Here is an 11,486-nt window from a genome sequence, read left to right on the forward strand (position 1 = left end):
TCCAGAGAACTCTAGAAATCTCTAACACCCAGGCAGGCAACATATTCCAACTAAGGAACAGGATGCTTTATCAGCAAGGATACTTTTACATTCTGGAAGGGCCCTCCAGGCTCTTTATCCTGAAATTCTGACATGACTCACTGCTCACTGGTTATTTCAGACAGTTTTAGACATATAATCTTATTTCTCACCACCTTTGATGGCCTAGTCTTTGTTCCGACATCCAGTGATATGTGGCCTCTTGCAACCTGTGTTCTCAGATGCAGACCCCGTGCTTGAAACATGGGCTACTATCTCTTTACAAAAGCAGCAAAGAGTCCTGTGGTACCTTATAGACTAACAGACGTATTGGAGCATAAGCTTTTGTGGGTGAATACCCACTTCGTCAGATGCATGTAGTGGAAATTCCCAGAGGCAGGTATAAATATGCAAGCAAGAATCAGGCTAGGGATGACGAGGTTAGTTCAATCAGGGAGGATGAGGCCCTCTTCTAGCAGCTGAGGTGTGAACACCACGGGAGGAGAAACAGTTTTTGTAGTTGGCTAGCCATTCACTGTCTTTGTTTCATCCTGAGCTGATGGTGTCCAATTTTCAAATGAACTGAAGCTCAGCTGTTTCTCTTTGAAGTCTGGTCCTGAAGTTTTTTTGCTGCAGGATGGCTACCTTTAAATCTGCTACTGTGTGTCCAGGGAGATTGAAGTGTTCTCCTACAGGTTTTTGTATATTGCCATTCCTAATATCTGATATGTGTCCATTTATCCTTTTACGTAGAGACTGTCCAGTTTGGCCAATATACATAGCAGAGGGGCATTGCTGGCACATGATGGCATGTATTACATTGGTGGACATGCAGGTGTTGGTGTGGCTGATCTGGTTAGGTCCTATGATAGTGTCACTGGTGTGGATATGTAGGCAGAGTTGGCATCGAGGTTTGTTGCATGGTTTGGTTCCTGAATTAGAGTTACTATGGTGCGGTTTCAGAGTAGCAGCCGTGTTAGTCTGTATTCGCAAAAAGAAAAGGAGTACTTGTGGCACCTTAGAGACTAAAATTTATTTGAGCATAAGCTTTCGTGAGCTACAGCTCACTTCATCGGATGCATTTGGTGGAAAATACAGAGGGGAGATTGATATACACACACAGAGAACATGAAACAATGGGTTTTATCATACACACTGTAAGGAGTGATCACTTAAGATAAGCCATCACCAGCAGCAGGGGGGGAAGGAGGAAAACCTTTCATGGTGACAAGCAAGGTAGGCTATTTCCAGCAGTTAAAAAGAACATCTGAGGAACAGTGGAGGGTGGGGTGGGGGGGAGAAATAACATGGAGAAATAGTTTTACTTTGTGTAATGACTCATCCATTCCCAGTCTCTATTCAAGCCTAAATTAATTGTATCCAGTTTGCAAATTAATTCCAATTCAGCAGTCTCTCACTGGAGTCTGTTTTTGAAATTCTTTTCATATATTCATAGATACTAAGGTCAGAAGGGACCATTCTGATCATCTAGTCCGACCTCCTGCACAGCGCAGGACACAGAATCTCACCCACCCACTCCTATGAAAAACCTCACCTATGTCTGAGCTATTGAAGTCCTTAAATCATGGTTTAAAGTCTTCAAGGAGCAGAGAAGCCTCCCTCAAGTCAACCATGCCCCATGCTACAGAGGAAGGCGAAAAACCTCCAGGGCCTCTCCAATCTGCCCTGGAGGAAAATTCCTTCCCGACCCCAAATATGACAATCAGCTAAACCCTGAGCATATGGGCAAGATTCACCAGCCAGATACTACAGAAAATTCTTTCCTGGGTAACTCAGATCCCATCCATCTAATATCCCATCTCAGGGGATTTGGCCTATTTACCCTGAATATTGAAAGATCAATTACTTACCAAAATCCCATTATCCCATCATACCATCTCCTCCATAAACTTATCAAGTAGAATCTTAAAACAAGATAGATCTTTTGCTCCTACTGCTTCCCTTGGAAGGCTATTCCAAAACTTCACTCCTCTGATGGTTAAAAATCTTCGTCTGATTTCAAGTCTAAACTTCCTGGTGGCCAGTTTAGACCCATTTGTTCTTGTGTCCACATTGGTGCTGAGCTGAAATAATTCCTCTCCCTCTCCTGTATTTATCCCTCTGATATATTTATAGAGAGCAATCATATCTCCCCTCAACCTTCTTTTAGTTAGGCTAAACAAGCCAAGCTCCTTAAGTCTCCTTTCATAAGACAAGTTTTCCATTCCTCGGATCATCCCAGTAGCCCTTCTCTGTACCTGCTCCAGTTTGAATTCATCCTTTTTAAACATGGGAGACCAGAACTGCACACAGTATTCTAGGTGAGGTCTCACCAGTGCCTTGTATAATGGTACTAAAACCTCCTTATTCCTACTGGAAATGCTTCTCCTGATGCATCCCAAAACCACATTAGCTTTTTTCACAGCCATATCACATTGGCAGCTCATACTCATCCTATGATCAACCAATACTCCAAGGTCCTTCTCCTCTTCCGTTAATTCTAATTGATGCGTCCCCAACTTATAACTAAAATTCTTGTTATTAATCCCTAAATGCATAACCTTACACATCTCACTATTAAATTTCATCCTATTACCATTACTCCAGTTTACAAGGTCATCCAGATCCTCCTGTATAATGTACCGATCCTTCTCCGAATTGGCAATACCTCCCAGCTTTGTATCATCTGCAAAATTTATTAGCACACTCCCACTTTTTGTGCCAAGGTCAGTAATAAAAAGATTAAATAAGATTGGTCCCAAAACCGATCCCTGAGGAACTCCACTGGTAACCTCCCTCCAACCTGACAGTTCGCCTTTCAGTAGGACCCGTTGCAGTCTCCCCTTTAACCAATTCCTTATCCACCTTTTGATGTTCATATTGATCCCCATCTTCTCCAATTTAACTAATAATTCCCCATGTGGCACGGTATCAAATGCCTTACTGAAATCTCGGTAAATTAGATCCACTGCATTTCCTTTATCTAAAAAATCTGTTACTTTTTCAAAAAAGGAGATTAGGTTGGTTTGGCACGATCTACCTTTTGTAAAACCATGTTGTATTTTGTCCCATTTACCATTGACTTCAATGTCCTTAACTAATTTCTCCTTCAAAATTTTTTCCAGGACCTTGCATGCTACAGATGTCAAACTAACTGGCCTGTAGTTACCCGGATCACTTTTTTTTCCTTTCTTAAAAATAGGAACTATATTAGCAATTCTCCAATCATTCGGTACTACTCCTGAGTTTACAGATTCATTAAAAATTCTTGCTAATGGGCTTGCAATTTCAGGTGCCAATTCCTTTAATATTCTTGGATGAAGATTATCTGGGCCCCCCGATTTAGTCCCATTAAGCTGTTTCAGTTTCGCTTCTATCTCAGATATGGTAATATCTACCTCCATATCCTCATTCCCATTTGTCATGCTACCATTATCCCTAAGATCCTCTTTAGCCTTATTAAAGACTGAGGGAAAGTATTTGTTTAGATATTGGGCCATGCCTAGATTATCTTTAACCTCCACTCCATCCTCAGCGTTAAGTGGCCCCACTTCTTCTTTCTTAGTTTTCTTCTTATTTACATGGCTATAGAACTTCTTATTTATATGGCTATATATATATTTTACTGTTGGTTTTAATTCCCTTTGCAAGGTCCAACTCTACTCGACTTTTAGCCTGTCTCACTTTTTCCCTACATGTTCTGACCTCAATTAGGTAGCTTTCCTTGCTGATCCCTCCCATCTTCCACTCCCTGTATGCTTTCTGCTTCTTCTTAATCACCTCTCTAAGATGCTTGCTCATCCAGCTTGGTCTACAACTTCTTCCTATGAATTTTTTCCCCTTTCTTGGGATACAGGCTTCCGATAGATTCTGCAGCTTTGATTTAAAGTAATCCCAGGCCTCCTCTACCTTTAGATCCATAAATTCTTCAGTCCAATCCACTTCCCTAACTAATTTCCTTAATTTTTGAAAGTCAGCCCTTTTGAAATCAAAAACCCTAGTCGCAGATTTATTTTTGTTTATCCGTCCGTTCAGTTTGAACTGAATTAGCTCATGATCACTTGAACCAAGATTGTCCCCTACAACCATTTCTTCTATGAGGTCCTCGCTACTCACCAAAATTAAATCTAAAATGGCATCCCCTCTAGTCGGTTCAGCAACTACTTGGTGAAGGAATCCATCAGCTATCGCATCTAGGAAAATCTGAGCCCTATTATTATTACTAGCACTGGTCCTCCAGTCTACATCTGGGAAGTTAAAGTCTCCCATGATCACGCAGTTTCCATTAGTATTTACTTTATTAAAAACATTAAAAAGGGCTCTATCCATATCCAACTTAGATCCCGGAGGTCTATAGCACACCCCAAGCACTATCGTAGGAGAGGATTTACTAGTTTTCTTCCCCAATGTAATTTTTGCCCAGACGGAGTCGGTCTTATCCATTCCATCGCTTCTTATTTCTTTACATTCTACCTCATCATTGATATACAATGCTACTCCACCACCTTTACCTTTGTTTCTGTCTTTCCTAAACAGCACATACCCTTCAATACCTGTAGTCCAGTCATGACTACTATTCCACCATGTTTCTGTTATCCCTATAATATCTGGTTTCACTTCCTGCACCAGTAGCTCTAGTTCCTACATTTTGTTACCTAGACTCCTCGCATTGGTGTACAAACATCTTAATTTTTGCTGTTTGGCCTCGCTCACATTTTGTACCCTATTAGGCACAGTCATTCTACAGCCAGTATAACCTATTAGACTAGTATCCACACCGCCCTCGCTCCTTATATACATTCTCCTACCCACGGCTGTATCCTTTCTTACTTCGTCTTCTTCCCTCTCAATGCTAAAATCTGGCATGGAGATTACCTGGACATCTCCCAACCATCTCCCCCTAATTCCTAGTTTAAAGCTCTCTTTATCAGTTGTGCCAGCCTCGATCCTAGAAGTCTAATTCCTTCCCTACTCAGATGAAGTCCATCCCGAGAGAACTGTCCTCTCTCCGTGAATGCCTCCCAGTGGCCATACATCCCAAAGCCCTCCTTATAGCACCACTGCCTAAGCCATCTGTTGACAGTCATAATCTTGTCACACCTTTGTTGCCCTTCTCTAGGAACAGGAAGGATCCCGCTAAAGATCACCTGAGCCTCAATTTCCTTAAGCGTCTTCCCCAGCCTAGCATAGTCTCCCTTAATACTTTCCAGTGAGAATCTAGCCATATCATTTGTTCCCACATGAAGGATAATTAGGGGATTCTTTCCCGCTCTCTTTAGAATCCTTTTCAACCTCAGGTCTACATCCCGTATCTTAGTACCCGGAAGACAGCACACCCTTCTATTCTCTGGATCAGCTCTAGTTACAGGCCTGTCTATTCTTCTCAATAAAGAGTCCCCGATCACATACACCTGCCTTTTCCTGGTGACGGTGCTATTCTCCAGTCTCTCCCCTGTTCCCTCTGGCTGCAAGTTCTTTCCATTTCTGTTTTCCCTTATAATCCTCTTCAACCCATCCTGTATCCTCCTGGGGCTCATATTTGGTGTAGTCTCCCTTGACTCCTCCGCTTTTCCTATAAGACTAGCATCTCTTCTCTTCTTCCTTACCCTTCCACCTTCAACAAGTACCTGCTGAGCCCCTTCTTCATTTTCCAACTCTGCAAACCTATTCCTAAGCCCTATTTCTCCTTCACTAGCCCGTCTTTTCCTCTGCCTGGTTCTTTTAGTCACATGCTTCCACTGACCACTTTCCTCACCCAGTCTCCCCTCAAAATTCCCCAGCCCTGCTTCCATCCGCGAGTCTGAGCTTTTCCCTTCAGATACCTCATATCTTTGCTCCATCATCTGCTCAAACCCCTTCCTAAACTCAACAAGACTTTCCACCTGCATGTCCAAACCTTGGATCTTTTCCTCCATCAGCTCTATCAGACAGCATTTCATGCAGAAAAAACTCTTACTGGTTCCCCCGTCCAGGATCATGTACATACCACAGCTTCCACATCCAGTCATCCTCATTGTGTCTTCCACTACAGGAGTCACTCCCACAGCTGCCTCTGTATCTGTCATCGCCTTCCCACCTAAATCCTGTTAATCTGGGAAACACAAGCCACACCAAAAAGACCACACCCCCCCAAGCAAAAGCAAACCCCAAACAAGCACCACAATACAAACTCCCTTTTCAAACTCCCACTCAAACTCCCCTGTTTAGAGCTCTGTTTGCTAGCTCCTGTGCCGCTGCAGCTGTCTGTGCCGCTGCCAGACATGATGTCCCAGCAATGCCTCTCTGCAATGTACATTGGTCAAACTGGACAGTCTCTACGTAAAAGAATAAATGGACACAAATCAGACGTCAAGAATTATAACATTCAAAAACCAGTTGGAGAACACTTCAATCTCTCTGGCTGGCTACCTTTATAGGACCTCTAGTCAGAAGCCCCACCCCCTAATCAGGGCTCAGCTGCTCTCCCAGCACAAAGCCCCTACACACACAAACACAAATACTAAAAATACAAAACCAAGTACAACTACCTTCTCCTCCAACAGAACTCCCACTCAAACTCCCCTGTTTAGAGCTCTGTTTGCTAGCTCCTGTGCCATTGCTGGGACATGATGGCACATAACACATTGGTAGATGCGCAGGTGAATGAGCTTCTGATAGTGTGGCTGATGTGATTAGGCCCTATGATGGTGTCCCCTGAATAGATATGTGGACAGAGTTGGCAACTGGCTTTCTTGCAAGGATAGGTTCCTGGGTTAGTGGTTCTGTTGTGTGGTTGCTGGTGAGTATTTGCTTCAGACTGGGGGGCTGTCTGTAAGCAAGGACTGGCCTGTCTCCCAAGATCTGTGAGAGTGATGGCTCGTCCTTCAGGATAGGTTGTAGATCCTTGATGATGCGTTGGAGAGGTTTTAGTTGGGGGCTGAAGGTGATGGCTAGTGGCGTTCTGTTATTTTCTTTGTTGGGCCTGTCCTGTAGTAGGTGACTTCTGGGTACTCTTCTGGCTCTGTCAATCTGTTTCTTCACTTCAGCAGGTGGGTATTGTAGTTGTAGGAATGCATGATAGAGATCTTGTAGGTGTTTGTCTCTGTCTGAGGGGTTGGAGCAAATGCGGTTATATCGTAGAGCTTGGCTGTAGACAATGGATCGTGTGGTATGATCTGGATGAAAGCTAGAGGCATGTAGGTAGGAATAGCGGTCAATAGGTTTCCGATATAGGGTGGTGTTTATGTGATCATCGCGTATTATCACCGTAGTGTCCAGGAAGTGGATCTCTTGTGTGGACTGGTCCAGGCTGAGGTTGATTTTGGGATGGAAATTGTTGAAATCATGGTGGAATTCCTCAAGAGCTTCTTTTCCATGGGTCCAGATGATGAAGATGTCATCGGAGTAGCGCAAGTAGAGTAGGGGCACTAGGGGACAAGAGCTGAGGAAGCGTTGTTCTAAGTCAGCCATAAAAATGTTGGCATACTGTGGGGCCATGCGGGTACCCATCGCAGTGCCGCTGATTTGAAGGTATACATTGTCCCCAAATGTGAAATAGTTATGGGTGAGGACAAAGTCACAAAGTTCAGCCACCAGGTTAGCCGTGACATTATCGGGGATACTGTTCCTGACAGCTTGCAGTCCATCTTTGTGTGAAATGTTGGTGTAGAGGGCTTCTACATCCCTAGTGACTAGGATGGTGTTTTTAGGAAGATCACCAATGGACTGTAGTTTCCTCAGGAAGTCAGTGGTGTCTCAAAGATAGCTGGGAGTGCTGGTAATGTAGGGCCTGAGGAGGGAGTCTACATAGCCAGACAATCCTGCTGTCTGGGTGCCAACAAAGAAAATAACAGAACGCCACTAGCCATCACCTTCAGCCCCCAACTAAAACCTCTCCAACGCATCATCAGGGATCTACAACCTATCCTGAAGGACGACCCATCACTCTCACAGATCTTGGGAGACAGGCCAGTCCTTGCTTACAGACATCCCCCCAATCTGAAGCAAATACTCACCAGCAACCACACACCACACAACAGAACCACTAACCCAGGAACTTATCCTTACAACAAAGCCCGTTGCCAACTCTGTCCACATATCTATTCAGGGGACACCATCATAGGGCCTAATCACATCAGCCACACTATCAGAGGCTCGTTCACCTGCGCATCTACCAATGTGATATATGCCATCATGTGCCAGCAATGTCCCTCTGCCATGTACATTGGTCAAACTGGACAGTGTCTACGTAAAAGAATAAATGGACACAAATCAGACGTCAAGAATTATAATATTCAAAAACCAGTCGGAGAACACTTCAGTCTCTCTGGTCACTCGATTACAGACCTGAGGGTGGCTATCCTTCAACAAAAAACCTTCAAAAACAGACTCCAATGAGAGACTGCTGAATTGGAATTAATTTGCAAACTGGATACAATTAACTTAGGCTTGAATAGAAGCTGGGAATGGATGAGTCATTACACAAAGTAAAACTATTTCCCCATGTTATTTCTCCCCCCCACCCCACCCCACCCCTCACTGTTCCTCAGATGGTCTTGTTAACTGCTGGAAATAGCCTACTTTGCTTGTCACCATGAAAGTTTTTCCTCCTTTCCCTCCCCCCGGCTGCTGGTGATGGCTCCTCTTAAGTGATCACTCTCCTTACAGTGTGTATGATAAAATCCATTGTTTCATGTTCTCTGTGTGTGTATATCAATCTCCCCTCTGTATTTTCCACCAAATGCATCCGATGAAGTGAGCTGTAGCTCACGAAAGCTTATGCTCAAATAAATTTGTTAGTCTCTAAGGTGCCACAAGTACTCCTTTTCTTTTTTCTAATCACTCTGTAACAGCAGCCTGCTCTCCTCATTATTTTCTACCTCACCAATCTTTGTGTCATCTGCAAACTTTAGGAGCAAAGATTTAAAATCTAGCTAGTTGATAAAATTTTTGACTAGCATTGGACCAAAAGCTGGTCACAGCGGGGCCATGCCCCGTTCATCAATATCTCGCCATTAACAACGGCATTTTGAGATATGTCAATGAGCCCATTTTAAATCTAATTAATGTGTGCCCAGCTGCTTTCATATAATGAATAAAGGAAAAATGTTTCATGTTGAAACGTACTATAATATACATTGTAAACAATTTTAAATATATATAAGTTTATGATGAGATTACTGGTTCTGTGGATGAAGGGAAAGCAGTGGATGTATTGTTTCTTGACTTTAGCAAAGCTTTTGACACGGTCTCCCACAGCATTCTTGTCAGCAAGTTAAGGAAGTATGGGCTGGATGAATGCACTATAAGGTGGGTAGAAAGCTGGCTAGATTGTCGGGCTCAACGGGTAGTGATCAATGGCTCCATGTCTAGTTGGCAGCCGGTGTCAAGTGGAGTGCCCCAGGGGTCGGTCCTGGGGCCCGTTTTGTTCAATATCTTCATAAATGATCTGGAGGATGGTGTGGATTGCACTCTCAGCAAATTTGCGGATGATACTAAACTGGGAGGAGTGGTAGATACGCTGGAGGGGAGGGATAGGATACAGAAGGACCTAGACAAATTGGAAGATTGGGCCAAAAGAAATCTAATGAGGTTCAATAAGGATAAATGCAGGGTCCTGCACTTAGGATGGAAGAATCCAATGCACCGCTACAGACTAGGGACCGAATGGCTCGGCAGCAGTTCTGCGGAAAAGGACCTAGGGGTGACAGTGGACGAGAAGCTGGATATGAGTCAGCAGTGTGCCCTTGTTGCCAAGAAGGCCAATGGCATTTTGGGATGTATAAGTAGGGGCATAGCGAGCAGATCGAGGGACGTGATCGTTCCCCTCTATTCGACACTGGTGAGGCCTCATCTGGAGTACTGTGTCCAGTTTTGGGCCCCACACTACAGGAAGGATGTGGATAAATTGGAAAGAGTACAGCGAAGGGCAACGAAAATGATTAGGGGTCTAGAGCACATGACTTATGAGGAGAGGCTGAGGGAGCTGGGATTGTTTAGTCTGCAGAAGAGAAGAATGAGGGGGGATTTGATAGCTGCTTTCAACTACCTGAAAGGGGGTTTCAAAGAGGATGGCTCTAGACTGTTCTCAATGGTAGCAGATGACAGAACGAGGAGTAATGGTCTCAAGTTGCAATGGGGGAGGTTTAGATTGGATATTAGGAAAAACTTTTTCACTAAGAGGGTGGTGAAACACTGGAATGCGTTACCTAGGGAGGTGGTAGAATCTCCTTCCTTAGAGGTTTTTAAGGTCAGGCTTGACAAAGCCCTGGCTGGGATGATTTAACTGGGACTTGGTCCTGCTTTGAGCAGGGGGTTGGACTAGATGACCTTCTGGGGTCCCTTCCAACCCTGATATTCTATGATTCTATGATTGTAAGTATAGTAAAATAAATAGAATAAACAAAATGAATCAAAATAAAGTCAAAACAAAACAATTTTATTTTCACAAAACTAAACGTACGGCCATTTGAAAGCAAGTCAAAACTCTTTCCCACTGAAAAATTCGCTGAGATCGTTACATTCCTGGAGAATATTTCAATTTCAACAAAATGTCATCTTCTGACGGAAGGCTGGTCCATCGTAATTTTTCAACCAGCTTTATACAGAGAGTCCTGCAAATCCAGGGACATCTGCAGATAGTGGATGCAGTGATCCATGGTTTCAGAGTAGCAGCCGTGTTAGTCTGTGTTCGCAAAAAGAAAAGGAGGACTTGTGGCACCTTAGCGACTAACAAATTTATTTGAGCATAAGCTTTCGCGAGCTACCGCTCACTTCATCGGATGCATTCGGTGGAAAATACAGAGGGGAGATCACTTTTGTGGATCGCGGCTCGGAAGCAGATACAAATTTTGTATCTGGGCAGGGCTCTATGTATTTAAAGAATAATAGTAAAGAGATTATTACTGGAAACAAGCTGTCCTGATGCCAGAACACCCTGCGCATCGCCCCGCTGAGCACAGTCGGAGCCACTCTCCTGGGGGCTCTTAGTCCAGGCGTGAGAGAAGTCAGGCTGACACGAGCCCTGAACCTGACCTGAAGAGCAGCTCGCTGCAAGCTTGTCGCCTCGCCCACCTTCTCCCGCTCAAGTTTCCCTGCGGTCAGGTCGCAGCTGAGGCCGGGGCGGGGGCTTAGCGTACTTCTCGTGGCGATTACTTCGCCCGTGGAAGGAGAGAGTCCCGCTTCCCCCAGCACGGAAGGAAACAATGCGCCCCCCCGCCGGAATGAAGTCGGTCGCTTCCCTCAGCTCCGGCCTGGGAGCTCAGCCGAGGGCCGGCGGGGTCCCGCGGCTCGCAGCCGGCGCGCGCTTGGGCCCAGGCCGAATCTTCCCCGTGGCACGCGCACCCGGCGGCGGCGGAGCGCGCGCAGGCGGCCTGGGCGGGGCCGGGGCTCCGGGCAGGCCGAGGCGGCCGCTCAGCGCTGGGCCGGGCCGGGCCGGGCCGGGCCCCGCCCCCTCGCGCACTGCCGAGCTCAGGCCCGCCTGGCGGGAG

The 11,486-nt window shown here is 45.1% G+C and overlaps 1 long non-coding RNA gene across 1 annotated transcript; it reads right to left on the bottom strand.

Moving 5' to 3' along the window:
• Positions 1-10,421: 10,421 nt before the first annotated feature.
• On the bottom strand, positions 10,422-11,390 carry LOC119846445. The gene is made up of 2 exons (XR_005289883.2): positions 10,903-11,390; positions 10,422-10,681 (listed from the first exon to the last, which is right to left on the bottom strand). It is a non-coding gene; the product is annotated as an uncharacterized LOC119846445 (long non-coding RNA).
• Between the last annotated feature and the right edge of the window lie 96 nt (positions 11,391-11,486).

Source organism: Dermochelys coriacea, chromosome 21 (assembly GCF_009764565.3).
Source record: "Dermochelys coriacea isolate rDerCor1 chromosome 21, rDerCor1.pri.v4, whole genome shotgun sequence".
Taxonomy (NCBI): Eukaryota; Metazoa; Chordata; order Testudines; family Dermochelyidae; genus Dermochelys; species Dermochelys coriacea.